Here is a 15,502-nt window from a genome sequence, read left to right on the forward strand (position 1 = left end):
TTGGTGAAAAAGCATCTCAACTTCTATTAGAAACAAGGGGATTGGGTTGCCTGCTCAGGTCGTTGTCCCAGGGTCCTGGGATCGAGTCCCACATCAGGCTCCCTGCAGGGAGCCTGCTTCTCTCTCTGCCTAGGTTTCTGCCTCTCTGTGTGTCTCTCATGAATAAATAAATAAAATCTAGAAAAGAGAAAGAAGAGAAGAGAGAGAAGAGAAGAGAAGAGAAGAGAAGAGAAGAGAAGAGAAGAGAAGAGAAGAGAAGAGAAGAGAAGAGAAGAGAAAAAAGAAAACAAGGGGCTAAATGTCCTAGCATTTAAAACTCCTCAAGCGAAAACAAGACCAAAAACTCTTTAGATAAATAGGCAAAAGACATAGAACACAGAGAAAGGAAAGCAAATGGCTCTTAGAACACAAAGATGCTCCACATCATTCAGAAAAATTAAAACTACAAGATACCATTTTCTCACGTTTGGCAAAAATTCAAATGTTTGACAACAGACTTCCTTGGTGGGACTGTGGAAAAACAGAGACTTTCTTTGACACTGTTGGTAGTAGTGCAAAATGGCACAACCCCCACGAATATCTGGCATTATATACAGATTATGCATGTGGTACCTTTGGATTTAAGTCCAAAGCTCCCATTACAAATGACTGTTACATCAGTTTCCTCACTCTGAAAATTAGTAATTAAGGAAAAAGAATTAAGTCTGGACCCTGCCTTTTTAGAGACTCTGTAGTTTATGCAATCGTTGAGGGCAAACTCTTCTTTATGAAAGAATGTCACCCAATGAATAGTTCAAAAAAAAAAAAAAACTTGGATGGATAAACTAGATAGTTTATCTAGAGCAAGTAAAAATATTAACAATTACTGAATCTAGACAGTGGACTTATGGACATTCATTATACCAGTCTTTCAACTCTCCTTTGGGTTTAAAATTTTTCATAAGAAGCTTTGGAGAAAAGACACAAAATAATACAAGAAATTACAAATGGAAACTTAAAGGTTAGAATAATTGGATAATACAATCTGGGAAAGAGAAGAATGACCATTAATAACTAGACTGGTTGAGAAAGATCATCAGGTAAAGAAGCTTGCCTTGAGAAGTTCTCCATTTTCAATATCTTCATGCCAGCTGCCACCTACTTCCACATGCAGGTAACTTGGCTCCCTAAATATTCCTAATTACTTTCTCCTAACATCTTCATTTGAATGATCATTTCCGTTTGTCTTCAAAACAATATACCTATGGGAGTTTTAAAATAGGTCTACAAATTATTCAATAGTCCTCCCTTCAAAAGGTGGAGTCTAACCTCCCCTTGAGTATGTGCTAGATTTAGGACTCATTTTTAGTGAAAAATTATGGCAGAAGGGATGCTATGTGGCTTCCATGACTAAGTCATAAAAGGTACTGCAGTCTCTTCCAGGCTTGCTCCCTTGGATCACTCACTCCAGAGGAAATTAGCTGCCATATTCTGAAGACACTCAAGCAGCCTTGTGGAGGCCTCCTGTCAGAGCTAGCAAGAAACTCCAGCCTCCAGCCAACACCTCTGTAAGTTAGAGCTTTCGGAAACTGATCTTCCACCCCCTGTCAAGCCTTCAGATGACTGTAGGTCTGGCCAACATCTTGACTGCAACCTCATGAGAGGAGCTAAGCTGGAACCTTCCAGCTAAACTGCTCCCGGATTCCTGACCCTTAGAAAATGTGTGTGAGATATTATGTTTGTTATTTCAGCTGCTAAATTCTAGGATGACTTGCTACACAGCACTAGATAATACAAATCCAAGGTAAAATCAATCATTTTCCTCCCAAAACCATTATTAATTTTCTATTTGTTAATGACAAAGCCCAATACACTTACCTTTGACTTCTCCACTGCAACCAATTATCTTTAATCATGAGGGCACACTTTTTTTTCTCCACAGTACCTTTTCCTTTTGGTCTTTTGCCAACATCTGAGCAAGCTCTCATTACTTCTTATGTGTGCATCTGGAGTAGGCTACTTACCACTCCTTGTCTCCAGTGAGCTCCTTCTCTGGTTCCATAGAGCTGCCAGACTGACTGACTTTCTTTCTTTCTCTTTCTTTCTTTCTTTCTTTTTTTTTTTTTTTTTTAAGATTTAGTCATTAGAGCAAGAGAGGGAGAGAGTGTGGGGTGAGGGGGCAGAGGGAGAGAGAATCCCAAGCTGACTTTGCACTGTGCGTGGAGTCTGATACAGAACCCAATACAGGACTTGATCCCAAAACCCTGAATCATGACCTGAGCCAAAATCAAGAGGCAGAAGCTTAAACAACTGCACTACCCAGGTGCTCCCTGACTAACATTCTTAAAACCCAACTCAATACCCCTCTGCTTCCCACCAGCTTGTGTAATGTCACATTCTTCTAACATCCAAGGCATTCCATTCTGCTGCCCTAATTCATCATCCTACTCTAATCTGCTATTTTCCTGCAGAACTGCCATGTCCATAAGGAGTATGCAAAGTGCATCATGAAGTGATGTGCTTTTTTTACTCTTAGCACTCCTACAATTACTTAAAAATTTAATCCTCCTTATTAGAATAGAACTGCATTGAATCATTCTTGTAAATGGTAGAAGTAGGATTAGATTTTAATCTCCTTGAAGGCACACATTATTTTTATTCACCTACTACAACTCAATAAATATTTGTTATAATGAAAGAATATGAGGAAACGTGTTTATAAGATTTCACCCAGTCCAGGGTGTTAGTGGAAGATGGGAGCAGCACGTTCAGTAGGTATGGTACCATGTGGAGACAGGATATCTAAAGGAGTCCCAAGGCATGCACTCTGCCTTCAAAGAGCTACTGTACCAGGTAAAGGAGGCAGGACAGACCAGGTAAAATGCTAAGGAATACAAACACGCTACCACTTATAATCAACAGTGATTGACCATGAAGGACAGCAGAGGGAATGGTAGCTAGAGAAGAATACAGCATCAAAAAAGTATTCTATATGTAATATATTTTACATTTTTACATGTATTCTTATACCTTTCTCAGATATATCAATATGCATGTATTAATCATAACAGAATTTTCTATTTCCATTACTTAGATTCCCAATCAACACATGCAATACCTGATTCCTAATAGAAAATATGCAGAGTAAAGCATATAATGCTAACTATTGTCAAAACTAGCAGTTTCCAAACTTTTTTTACATGGTGGTAAAATACACATCAAACTTATGACATTAAAAATAAAAAAATAAAAAATAAATGGTTAAAGATTTTATTTATTTATTCATGAGAGACACACAGAGAGAAGCAGAGACATAGGCAGAGGAAGAAGCAGGCTCTGGGCAGGGAGCCCAATGTAGGACTCAACCCCGGACTCCAGGATCACATCCTGAGCCAAAGACAGATGCTCAATCGCTGAGCCACCCAGGCAACCCCAATCATTTCTAAATGTCCAGTTCAGTAGTGTTAAATACATTCACATCATTGTGCAGCTCATCTATAGAACTCTTTCCCTCTTGCAAAACTAAGACTCCTCACTCGTTAAACAACAGCTCCCCAACCTACCCCAACCCCGAGCCCCTCAGCAACCACCATTCTACTTTCTGTCTCTTATGGATTTGACTACTCAGTACCATATAGAAGTGGAATCATGCAGTATTTGTCCTTCAGTATCTAGCTTATTTCTTAGCACAATGTCTTCAAGGTTCATCCATTTTGTCTCATGTGTCAGAATTTCCTTCCTTTCTAAGGCTGAATGATATTCCATTGTATCTACGTACCACATTTTGTTAATCAAGAAAGGGTTTTCAACACAAATGATTGAAAGCATTTGCAGATCCATGAAATGACCTAGGTTAGAGTGAGTGGTTGAATATAGAAGAAACAACAGACGTTGGTAATTAGGTCACTGGTAACCTTGAGATAGCAACTCCATACCCGTCAGGATGATGAGGAGGCATCTATCCCTCAATCTGTCCTGAAAACACCTCTCCTATTTCCATCCACCTACACATAGGCTTGCTCATCGTGCTTATGTTTTTCATAGCATATTTTGATGATTGCATTTTAGTGCATTGTTTTTGCTATATGATCTAAACATATCTTATGTGGCCAGATATTTCATCAAAAGACATTGAAAGCCCTTTAACAATACAACTTAAGCAGTACACATTGTAAAAATTGAGAGGAAAATACTCAAGGTAACATGCTTAACAAGCTGTACTTATGTATAGTAAAATGTAATCTTTGGAAGTCATCATTTTGTGTTTCTTGAACTTAAAAATAAGGGAAAAAATGGTATAAGAAATAAGATGGCTTGCCCAATTTAATAAATAAAAGTATATCCAAAAGGGAGTGTGGTCACTGTGGTGAGTACATTACATTCAGGAAATTATGAAGCAGGAAAGCAGTGATTTTTAGAGTAACAATTTGAACAAGACTTCAAGTTAATACTCAATGATAAAATCAGTCGAATGGTTTAAAGAAAATATTCTCTAAAGATTTTGGTCACTCAAGTTTTTACTGAATTTCATGATGTCTCAACTTTACATTGCCCCAAGGAAATGTATGTAGCATTTTAGCATAAGTAACTCAACAAAGTCCACACACCAACCTATCAGAAAACCACTGCTATCTTTCACTTTCAATAGGCCTCTTAAAAAAACAGAAAGCTTCTACCAATATGCAGTGATGAATAGCAGCATGGAAATTCATGAACTTGAAATAACACTCCCTATTATCTAGGTAGAAAGTGAACATACAATTTAAAATGAATATGACATCTCTCTCAGGAGCAGAGAATCAATCCCATTACTCATTTTCACCTATAACTGAAATGTTCATTTTCAGCCCAGAAATGCTGAAATGACCTGTCAGACACACACCGCCAAATGGCAAACGCCAAGATTCATCCAGGCAATCAATTAGGTGCCACGGGGACTTTGCTTAGGAAGATGGATTTCACATACACACACCAATCAATTTCTTTAGAATTTCCATACATCCTTAGCACAGTAATAATTCATGTGAGGGAACTGGTTGCTAGATAGACCATGATGAAAAGGCCACGTTGCCTTTTGGTTGGAAATCTTTCAGATGTATCCAGATTCATGTGACAACCATTTGTCAAAGGAAACTTGGATCATTAGTAACTTGGCCACCAACGCAAAGGGTTGGTGGCCTCTTCTGAAGCAAAGACACAAGGGGCAAGGAACTGAAATCATAGCAGAAGACCCTATAGACGAGCAAACAAGTAGCAAAAGTCTCCACCCAAAGACTAAGAAAGTGAATAAACAACCTGTGCTGGTTATGGTGAGTAGTTTGATCTAAACCAAGGAGATAAACCAGTTGAAGGAAAGAATCCCCCCAAATCAAATTTCTTCAACATTGTAGGACAGGATTTTCCCAACACATTCCTTTGAACAAGCAAGTACTGACTCAGTGAGCACAGTATCTGGTATCAAAAGGAAAAATAGTCTCTTAACAGCTTAATTGTTGGGCCTGGCAGGCATGGGACTTCACGTGGCCAACAAAAGAACATGAACCCGGACATCCTGATTCTAAGAATTAAGCATTTCTTTGCATGTCAATTTTCTTTAACTGGTCATCACAGCCTAAAATAGCTGGCCCATATCCTTCATGATGAACAGAACTGTTTTCTGTCCAAAGACTTCTCTGTCCCCCTCCTCCACCACACACACCAGTAGTGAGCCCTTTCAAGTCCCATCTGTGTTCAGCAGGAAAGCCTTTTGTACACATGGGACTACACATAGTGTTCTAACGTACTGAACATATTGTGGAACTTAAACAGAAAAAAAGATTGTAAAATTCCAAATATTTACAGTGATTCCTTGGGAGAAGGAAAAAACAGGCCCAAGAAATGGTAGAAAGACAATCCAGGAAGAGTAGAATGATTTTATCAAAGTATCTATCAAATCTAGATAAACAATAAAAAGGCAGTTGCCACCAGGCCTGCTATTACACATATTCTGGCCCAGTGGACAGAGCAGTACATGGGGTCCTAGATTTGGCTCTGCCTAAAAGCCAGGTGATCTTGTACAAATCACATCAACTTCCTGAGCTTCCATGGCTCCTTCAGTAGAAATTAAAACCTAATATGGGCTGCATTTATGGGCTGCATTTTTTCACAGCACTTGGAGGATAAAGTAAAATGATGTATGTGGAAACATCCTGTGAGGTATTATTACACATCCAGGAAGACAAAGTCTGTCTATTAGCATGCTACTGGATGTGCCTAGAGTGTTGGACAGAACTTCTAGAAAGGTTAAAATGCCCTTATGACCACCATTTTGGATTTTTGCCTCCTCACTGTACTTTCTGAACTTCTGCTTGACAATTCCTTACACCAGTCCAAATCGCTGGGCTGCTGGTAGCCAGCTGGCATCATATGTAGCACAAAATGCCACATTCTCCTTGCTCTGTGTTCTTGAGCCTGCCCACCACACCTCCCCAAGCATTCAGTTCAAACACCGCTCACTTGTGTGCCCTACAGAAGTCACACATGCACATTCACAATGCAGACACTGCAAAAAATTTTGTGGAAAAGATAAAAAATATTTAAGTGTCAAGCATCCTTGATGTATGCCAGTGGCTGTCTATCAATCATTGGCCTTAAATCTTCCCCAGCAAAACACAGCTCTTGATCAACTTAATATTCATTAAAAAGAAAAAACACTCTGGGACACCTGGGTGACTCAGTGGTTGAGCATCTGCCTTCGGCTCAGGTCATGATCCCAAGGTCCTGGGATCGAGTCCCACATCAGACTTCCCAAAGGGACCTGCTTCTCCCTCTCCCTGTGTCTCTGCCTCTCTCCATGTCTCTCATGAATAAATAAATAAAATCTTTTTTAAAAAAAGAAAAAACACTAAAATCACCACAGAACTGATCACTAATAATTCACATTCAACTCTTAAGAAAACGTACATGTATCTTCCAAAATGAGAAAACTCTAATTCCCCTTGTGGCCCCCTGGACCTTATGGACCTGAACAGGAAATAGAACTTGGAAGCTTGATGGTGAAGACGCCAGAGCCTCAGCTGCACGGTCTTCACATGCTAAGGCGGGGTATGGAGGGAGAGCCCATCAGTCTACTCTCTTCAGCAAGTCTCTGCCCCTTCCCAATTCCAATCATCAGAGAAAATGCACTGCTCTTAGGAAATGGAACCATTTTCAAATATCCATTTGGGACAGGGAGGGGACAGTTGTGAATGAAGAGGTCATGACCAACGCAGAAGTTAAAGTGAATGCACTCATCTCCTCTTCCGGTCCTGGGTTTCAGTTGAACACGAACATTTACCCACAAACATTGCAGTCTTGCTTTGAGGAAACATACCAAATCCAGTAAGCTGCCTTGACAGTGACCCTTACTCTCCTGCTCTCTGTTAAGTACACCCATACCCAGAATCCCCGCTGAAGGCCCTTAATTTATGAAGAGGTATAAAACCTCCAGCTAGGAATGCCAACCACTCAGTTTGCTGGTGCTTCCTCAGCATGCCACTCTGCTTATCCTAGTTACTGCCTCTGTAGTTCTCTGAAAGGTAAGCTGCATGTAGAAAATACGGCCTCCTCTTTTCATAGCACAAAGGAGAAAGGAAAAAGACATCATCTGACATATCTTTATTAGGAGTGCTTAACAATAACAGACTCCTAGCTATTCTCTAAATTGAATAATGCATTAAACAGTAAAGAATATGTCCTGCAAGAAAATCTAGATTTCAAAGCATGAGCACAGAAATGGAAAAACTCTGACATCAACACATAAATTGGGCACAGACCTCAACTCTTAATAAGGACAGTATTTTTTAACTTAAGTCACAATCACTCTATATTAGATTTTCAATGTCTCCAGATTGCCATTTTTAATTACTTTTCTGCTCCTCACTAATTAATCGTACGTAATTTCAGGTAACTTTTGTACTCTCAAATATAATAAAAGTATTTTTTAAATGCCTAGTTATATAAATACAATACATTCTATTAATATTACATAAATGACCAATGTTTCTTTTTAAAAACCCTGTATTCAGTTGGTGATAATCCAGATGCACACCAGAACAAAAGACTTAGCCCACAATGGAATCCGAATGTGCTAAGAATGAAATCTATTAGCCCAATGGGAACCTAACAGTCCCATTTGCAAAATAGCTTTTCTTTGCCTCAATTCATTCCAAAGTATATAAGGAGTAAAACAAAAATACCACAACCTGACTCATCCCAACAAAAAGGGGGGTTGAGGGAGACTGGGATTCTCTTTTGCAAAAAGCATAGGAAGATTAATTATTTCTGGGTAAAAACATACTGAAGAACAGAACAGTAAAATTAGGGAACAGTTCAGTGATTTTTCAGGGGGTGAGGATGGGTGGGGGGGCTGATTACAAACACACAAAGGGGACTTTTGGGAGTGATGGCACTCTTCTAGGTCTTGACTGTAGAAGTGATTATATAAATGTTGCAACTGTCAGAATTCATAAAGGGTAACCTAAAGAGGCTAGGTTTTACTGTATATAAATTATATTGCCAGGAACCTGCCTTTTTAAAATGGCTATAATGTCCATTTCCACTAAATTATGAAGTGTAACATTCAAGTATACAGTTCTCAATGTTCTAGATGTAATTAGGAAAAAACTTACCAGTAAATGATTCAAGTTCAGCCTTCAGTGTTTTATATAATCATTACATATTTACAAGTATTATATAAAGTGGCTCAAAACATAAACTAAAATTATCAGATGTATTTTGCACCATTACTTGAATATAGATATATAGAAAACTGTAGTGTTTTACTCTTAAAAATGAACATTTCAATATCTATTAGATGTTAATTATGTTTTGAAGGGTTAAATTTACTACTAAATTTTACCTTTTCCATATTATAAGTAAACTGAGGAATAGAAAAGGTCATTAGATTCATTTGAGTCCCTCAGAACCACTATGAAATGTATTCTGTGTTTTTAATAGATTTCAGAGATTTTCAAGTCTTAAGAGTTACAGGAGACTGGCTGTTTTTGAAATAAGAATGTTTCAGTAATTCAACTGAAAAAAAGAAGATTGAATGTAAAATGGATCCTAAGATTATGCTTTAACACCTTACATTCTCCCTCTTCTTGAGTATATGCAGAAATATAGATTTTTCTGCAGAAAAAATAAAAGGCAAAGAAGAAGTGTCATAGTCAGAGAACACATACTTTTTTACAATACTTAACGGCAGAAACCTTTCTTTCCACATGTTCACTTAAGTAACGAATACCTTTCTCCACATATAATAGCCACTGTGAGTTCAGAAACTTAAAAGTAAAAATTCCCAATGGCATGTCCATGAAAATACTAAAAGTCTAGTAAGGCAAAAATCTTACCTCCAAAGGGTTGTGTACTACACCAAAGCACAAAGCTGCTTTTTTAAAAAGCTAGTAAAATTGAGTCAACCTGGTTTTCCTAAATAGAAATTCACTCAAACCCAAATTTTTTTTACAAAAAAATATTATTCCCTTGACTTAATTTTAGGCTTCCGAAATGAATCAGGCACGAATGGTAACACAAAGGGACAAGAGAAGAGCAGCTGGCTTCCTCTTCAGCAAATAAAACAGACCAGATCTTAGATCTTGCTCAGTTCACCCAGGACAGAAGCAAATCTGTTTTTTATATCACTGAGCAGTGGCACTTAATACATTTAAAACACCGGTCACCTGCTTGATCCACGTACACCTTCCCAGGCCCACAAAACTCAAGCATGAAGTCCTCGTTCAACTTTCCCACGCTCATCATTTCACCCTTTTTCGGGAAATCCATAGGAGGAAAGAAGAAAGAAAGAAAGAAAGAAAGAGAGAAAGAGAGAAAGAGAGAAAGAAAGAGAGAAAGAAAGAGAGAAAGAAAGAAAGAAAGAAAGAACGAAAAGAAAGAAAAAAAAGAGGAAAAGAAAGAAAGAAAAATAAAAGAAAGAAAAGAAAGAAAGAAAAAATCTAGAGTTTTTTTCTTTCAAAAAGACACGTATCAATCCGGAGTTTACAGGCACAAACTAATTAAATTAACTTGCCAGCGTCTTGAGTGAAAATACTTAGAGCGTGAAATTTCTGTTTCCTATAGTTTTCAAGACAAGTGGTTTCGGGCGGAGGCGGGGGTCTGTCATTGTTCTCAATATTGCTGCTTTCGCATCCTTGGCTTTCACACAGAGGAGCAGACAGTCCCACCTCGAGCCGGCCGGGGGGCCCTTACCTTGCAGGTGCACGGCGCCCAGGGGTCTCTGTCACGCGGGCCCGGCCTCTCCCGGAGCAGCCGCCCGCCGCGGGCCCCGCGGTCCCGGGGCCGGAGAGCGCGCCCACCGCGCGGCGCGGAGCCGGAGCGGAGCCGGAGCGGAGCCGGAGCCCGAGCGCAGCTGGATCGCCGCCCGCCGCCCGCCGCCGCCGCGGTCCCCCTCCGCGCTCCCGCCGCCCCCTCCCACCCACCGCAAGTTTCCCCGGCGGTCCCCGCCCCCTCGGCGCTTCGGGCTGCCTGGCTGCAGGGGCGCGAACCCGGTTTCAACAGGTCCAGGAGCCGGAGACGCTGCAAAGATCACCAACGACTTAACGAGGAGCCTCTCCTCCCTTTTAAAGACCCGGGGGCGGCGGAGAAAGCCTCCAAGAGCCCACGTGACCACCGAGCCGGCTGCCCAGAAATCTCGGGAGGACGCGGACTCCCCGTGTCTCGCCATCCACACTCACCTGGGCGGAGGGAGAAGCCCCGGGGAGCGAGCACTCGAGGCGCCCTTCCCGCCGGCCTGGGTTTGGGAGGTCTGGGGCGGGGCCTGAGAATGCGCATTTCCAACCCGGTGCAGGACCAAGCCCAAACGGATGCTGCCCGGTGGGGGGGCCACACTTTGAAGATTCACGTCCCTAGACCGTGCCCCACGTGGGTCTGTCAGTGGATGCTTCGGGGTCATTTAAATACAGAAGTCTGACTTTTTTTTTTTTTTTTAAGAATTTATTTACTCATGAGAGACACACAGAGAGAGAGGCAGAGACACAGGCAGAGGGAGAAGCAGGCTCCGTGCAGGGAACCCAACGTGGGACTCGATCCCGGGACCCCAGGATCACGCCCTGAGCGGAAGGCAGAGGCTCAACCACGGAAGGTGCCCCCAGAAATCTGACTCTTAAGAATCCAGTGGTGAAACTAGAGAGGCTTTGGGTTTTCTCAGTCCGGGGCCCAAGGGCAGGTTCGTGCCCCTGGAGAGGCCAAGCCACGAGGCCGTGGAGGTAGATGGCGGGTGCGGGTTCTGAGCGGCCGGCTGGGGAGGCCTTTCGCCTTAGAGCAAGGAGCCCAGGAACCTCCTCACTCACCGCTGCCAAAAGAGGCAGCTGGGGGGACATCTGCCTCTGCCGCTGGCGGCGCCCCTCTTCCCTCCGCAGGGCCTCCGTGGAGCTCCCTGCAGGCCTGAGCCCCCTGGTGGCAGCTCCAGTCCCCCAGGTCTGCGGAGTCCCCAAGCTCTCCTCGCCCACCCTGCAGCACAGCCCACAGCCTGAGGACTTTCCCTAGTCGTTAAGCAGCACCTGGCGTTAGGGCAGCCACTGGTGGCGAAAATCCAATGGTAAGTTGCATATGTCCCATAAGCCATTCTCAGACCCCAGTGCCACATTTGTGTCTAATTAATCATCAAACTATCCATACACGTGGCATAAGGGACGTGGTTCTTGATCTGGTTGTGACTCCAGATCTCTGATAAAAGAAGACCAAGAGGGCATCTGGAGGGAAACTTACAATGCCTGCCTCAAGTGTTGGGGTTTAGCCAAAAATGGCCCAAGCCGACTCTAGTGTGCTCTGGGTTTAGGAGAGTGAGGTCCACAGGTAGTGAAAGCAGGCTCCAAATGTGGAGAGCCACCCACTTTATAAACAGTGGATAGATACAATCTCTACTGCCCCACGCCCTCAATTTTCATTAAAGCAGGGACTCCTGGATGCTCTCAGGTTGTAAGGCAGGGTTTCCTGATCCTGGAGGCAGAGAAGTTAGTTTGAACAGGAGGGTGTGCGGCTGACCAGCTTCACCTGTGTAAGACTATAGAGACAAGATGCTTTGCCAATCTCGGCTTTCCTTGTTCCCTCTCTCGGGTGTCCCTGAATAGTACCCAGTGCCCACAGGCTCCTTCCTCCTTTGTACCGAAGAAAATTTTAAGCGATGGTTTTAAAATATCAGTTCTATTTGGAAGTACTTGCTTGTTAACAAGATACATCTGGACGAGAAATTATTATGAAGGAACTTCAGTCTTGAGCCACTAGGCAGGCCAAGATAATGTGAGGGTGAAGAAAGCTGACAAATGTCAAGTATCTACATTGTGCCAGGGAGTGTGCAAAGAAGTGCTTGCACCACATCCCATTTAATCGACATGGGAGCTCTGTGAACTGGTAATGTTAACCCTCCTCAGATGAGGAAACTGGCTCGCAGAGCTTATATCAACTACCTAGAGCCACACATAGTAAGGAAGGAGCCAGTAGCAGCAAGGCTTTCTTTGACAGCTACCACTTATTAGGCATTTAGCCATGCCCTACTTGTCTGCATGTTATCTCATTTTATATGCAATAGGTCTAGGAGGGAAATTCTATTATTAAGTATCCCCATTTTACCATTGAAAAAATGGCCAGTCTGTGGCTAAGACTTGAAACCAGGTAGAAGCCCAAGACTCTGTTCTCCTCCATACCAGGACTTCAATCAATTGGAAATGAAGATGGCTTGAATCAGGACACTAGATCTCCCAAGGACGAGCCCTGCCTCAAAATCCCAGAACTAGAGCTCTGTGCTCGCTGTGACTCTTCCTTCAGAAGGCGTTCCACTCATGGGAACAGCATGTTCTCTTTTTAAAGACCCTCAAACACCCACAGAAGTGGTTTGTTACACAAGGAAACCTCACTGCAGGAAATATTAAACAAAGAGAATGAATGGTAGTGAGTACGTTTCCTTCTGACTCATCCTGTGGATGGAGAAAGATAATGGGACCTTAGGGATGGAAGCTTTGCCTGTTTCTTTTTATTAAAGATTTTATTTATTTATTCATGAGAGGATACATAGAGAGAGAGGCAGAGACATAGGCAGAGGGAGAAGCAGGCTTCTCGCAAGGAGCCTGATGTGAGACTCACCCAGACATTCCTACTTTGCCTGGTTTAATGCAATGAGTAGGGAAGGTGATTATTCCAAAACAAGAAGGGATTTTTGAGACAGTTAATACCAATGAATAGACTGAAAAGCATTCTGAAATCTAGTGTTAAGGACCATGCCTCTGTTAGAAGATCCCAATCTCATGTCCACCTCACTCGTGACCTCCCTAAGGAAGCACCTACATGGTATGACATCAAAAGGTCTTCCTCTTCCCAAATATTCTATAACAGGGATTAAAGTCCTCCCCATTCAGTCATCAGTTGGGATTGAAGCATTGGATTGTTAAAGTTCAATCATGTTACATATGATGAGTAATATTAATTTACTAGCATTTATGATTACACTAATGAGCTTGCAAGATGAGCTAAGTGCCACCTGGGAAAGAAAGCAAAGGAGGTTGGCATAGGACAGGTCCATTCTGCTGTAGGAGGAAAGAAAGGCTCTCTATCTGGGTGCACCATCCTCAATTTTTCAGTCCGGGGATCCCTGGGTGGCGCAGCGGTTTGGCGCCTGCCTTTGGCCCAGAGCGCGATCCTGGAGACCCGGGATCGAATCCCACGTCGGGCTCCCGGTGCATGGAGCCCGCTTCTCCCTCTGCCTGTGTCTCTGCCTCTCTCTCTCTCTCTCTCTCTCTCTCTGTGTGTGTGTGACTATCATAAATAAATAAAAATTAAAAAAAAATTTTTCAGTCCGCCCCTTTTCTGTCTAGTGAAGTCTTACCCATCCCAAAGCCTAGGTGAAGACTGAGATAGCCCAGTGGCATGTGCACACTGCACCCCACATACAGCATTTACCCTGCCTGTCCACACCCCCTGCACCGTGTATGGTATACATCTCGTATCTCTAGCTTCCCTCACTGAAGGATAGCACCCATAGCACCCACCTAGTTCCACCCAGGCATTCAACAAGTACCTGTGGAAGGCTCCAACTTGGAAAGATCAGAAGGAAAGGGGAAATATTTCTGGTGGTAAAGAACCTACTAAAAGGCAAAACAAAACTTTGTTGAAGGCAAGAAAGCAAAAACTGATGAGGAGGGGAGATAGGATGGCTTTGGATTGGTGCTCTTTCTCTTCTGAGCCTGAGGCCAAGAGGGAGGACTTAAGTCCTGGGATGCTCTTAACTGCTCCAGAGGATAATAGGATCAGGCTCTTTCTTCATGATGTGTAAGTATAAATTGTTCTGTTTTAAGAGGATCTGAGAGATGTAACCCTAAACTTACGGAATTAATAAGAGAAAAGAGAAAGATCGGTTGCACCTGCCACCGTACCTCTATTTGGAGGTGATGAATTGGAAGGTGGGATTACTAATGAGATGTGCCAGGCTATTTCAGCTGCCCATGAATAGGGTTTCTAAGATAAATTTTGGTATTTGAAAATTGAATTTGGGTAGAGCTTTTTAGGATCATGTCTTTTGTGGAAATAAAAATGAACATAACATTTATGTACCTTTCCAACACAGGCATTACAGGAGGCAGGCTTCCCAAGACTGGCTCATTCTTATTTACTGTAATCCTCATAACTTCCCTTTGGCTGTCCCTACTTTATGGATGGGGAAACAGAGCCTTAGAGAGATGAAGTTTCTTTTGCAAGGTCACCCATGTGCATGTGGCAGAGTGAAAGCTCCAGCCCAGTTTTCTACCTATCTGTGAATCCCCTCCTTTCTCCTCTGTTATAACTGTGATGTTTGTCTTACTTGTGTAAACTGAGGCGTATTTGTCCTGTACAGCCTGGATATTGCTGAATGAAATCTTGTCAAGTTCTTGTCCAGGCATGACCATCCATGTGCACATCTATATAACTTTATTCTTTACTGACCTGGGTTTGACTGGAACGCTTGGTAAGGTGGCCAAGGACATAAGCAGCAAGGTAGACCTAACCTGGTATCAGACTACAGAACAAGGTTACTCTGACCTGCAGTTGAAATGAACCAGTTGGGCAACTAGCATGTATAGACAACTCCTTATAACTCACGCTCAACTGTCTCAGTGTTGGTCTTTGACATTTGCAAACGTACAGGTAAATAAGCTTTTGTTCTAGCTACTGCTCCTTGAAGGCACTTAAATTCCACACAAATCTCTCGCATAATTTGTTCCTAATTTCTATCCATTTGAAATCAAACAACACAAAGAATATATGTTCCTGTCCTGAGCTCCAACTCTGATTGAAGCAATTCTCTCTTGACTACCAAAGAAACTCACCCCCAGAGGTCACTGGCAGGAATGTGAACACCCTGTTGAGAAAGAAAATGTTAAAGAACTATTAGAAATGGTGGTAAATTGTAATATACAATTTCACAAATGACTCCAATGCAATTCTGGAAATGCAGCTTCTTTACTTCTTCTGGCACTGAATAAAATAATATTAATAACAGGTCAGACAGTATAATAGT

At 42.2% G+C, this 15,502-nt stretch overlaps 1 protein-coding gene across 1 annotated transcript in view; it reads right to left on the reverse strand.

The window, feature by feature from the left end:
• The window catches only part of ESR2 (estrogen receptor 2), a 68,684-nt gene extending 58,368 nt beyond the window's left edge, over window positions 1-10,316 (reverse strand). Inside the window, exon 1 of the mRNA XM_038544913.1 lies at window positions 10,207-10,316. The gene's annotated coding sequence lies outside the window, so the exon portion shown is untranslated. The remainder of the gene's footprint in view (window positions 1-10,206) is intronic.
• Window positions 10,317-15,502: the final 5,186 nt, after the last annotated feature.

This window comes from Canis lupus, chromosome 8 (genome assembly GCF_011100685.1).
Source record: "Canis lupus familiaris isolate Mischka breed German Shepherd chromosome 8, alternate assembly UU_Cfam_GSD_1.0, whole genome shotgun sequence".
Classification (NCBI taxonomy): Eukaryota; Metazoa; Chordata; class Mammalia; order Carnivora; family Canidae; genus Canis; species Canis lupus.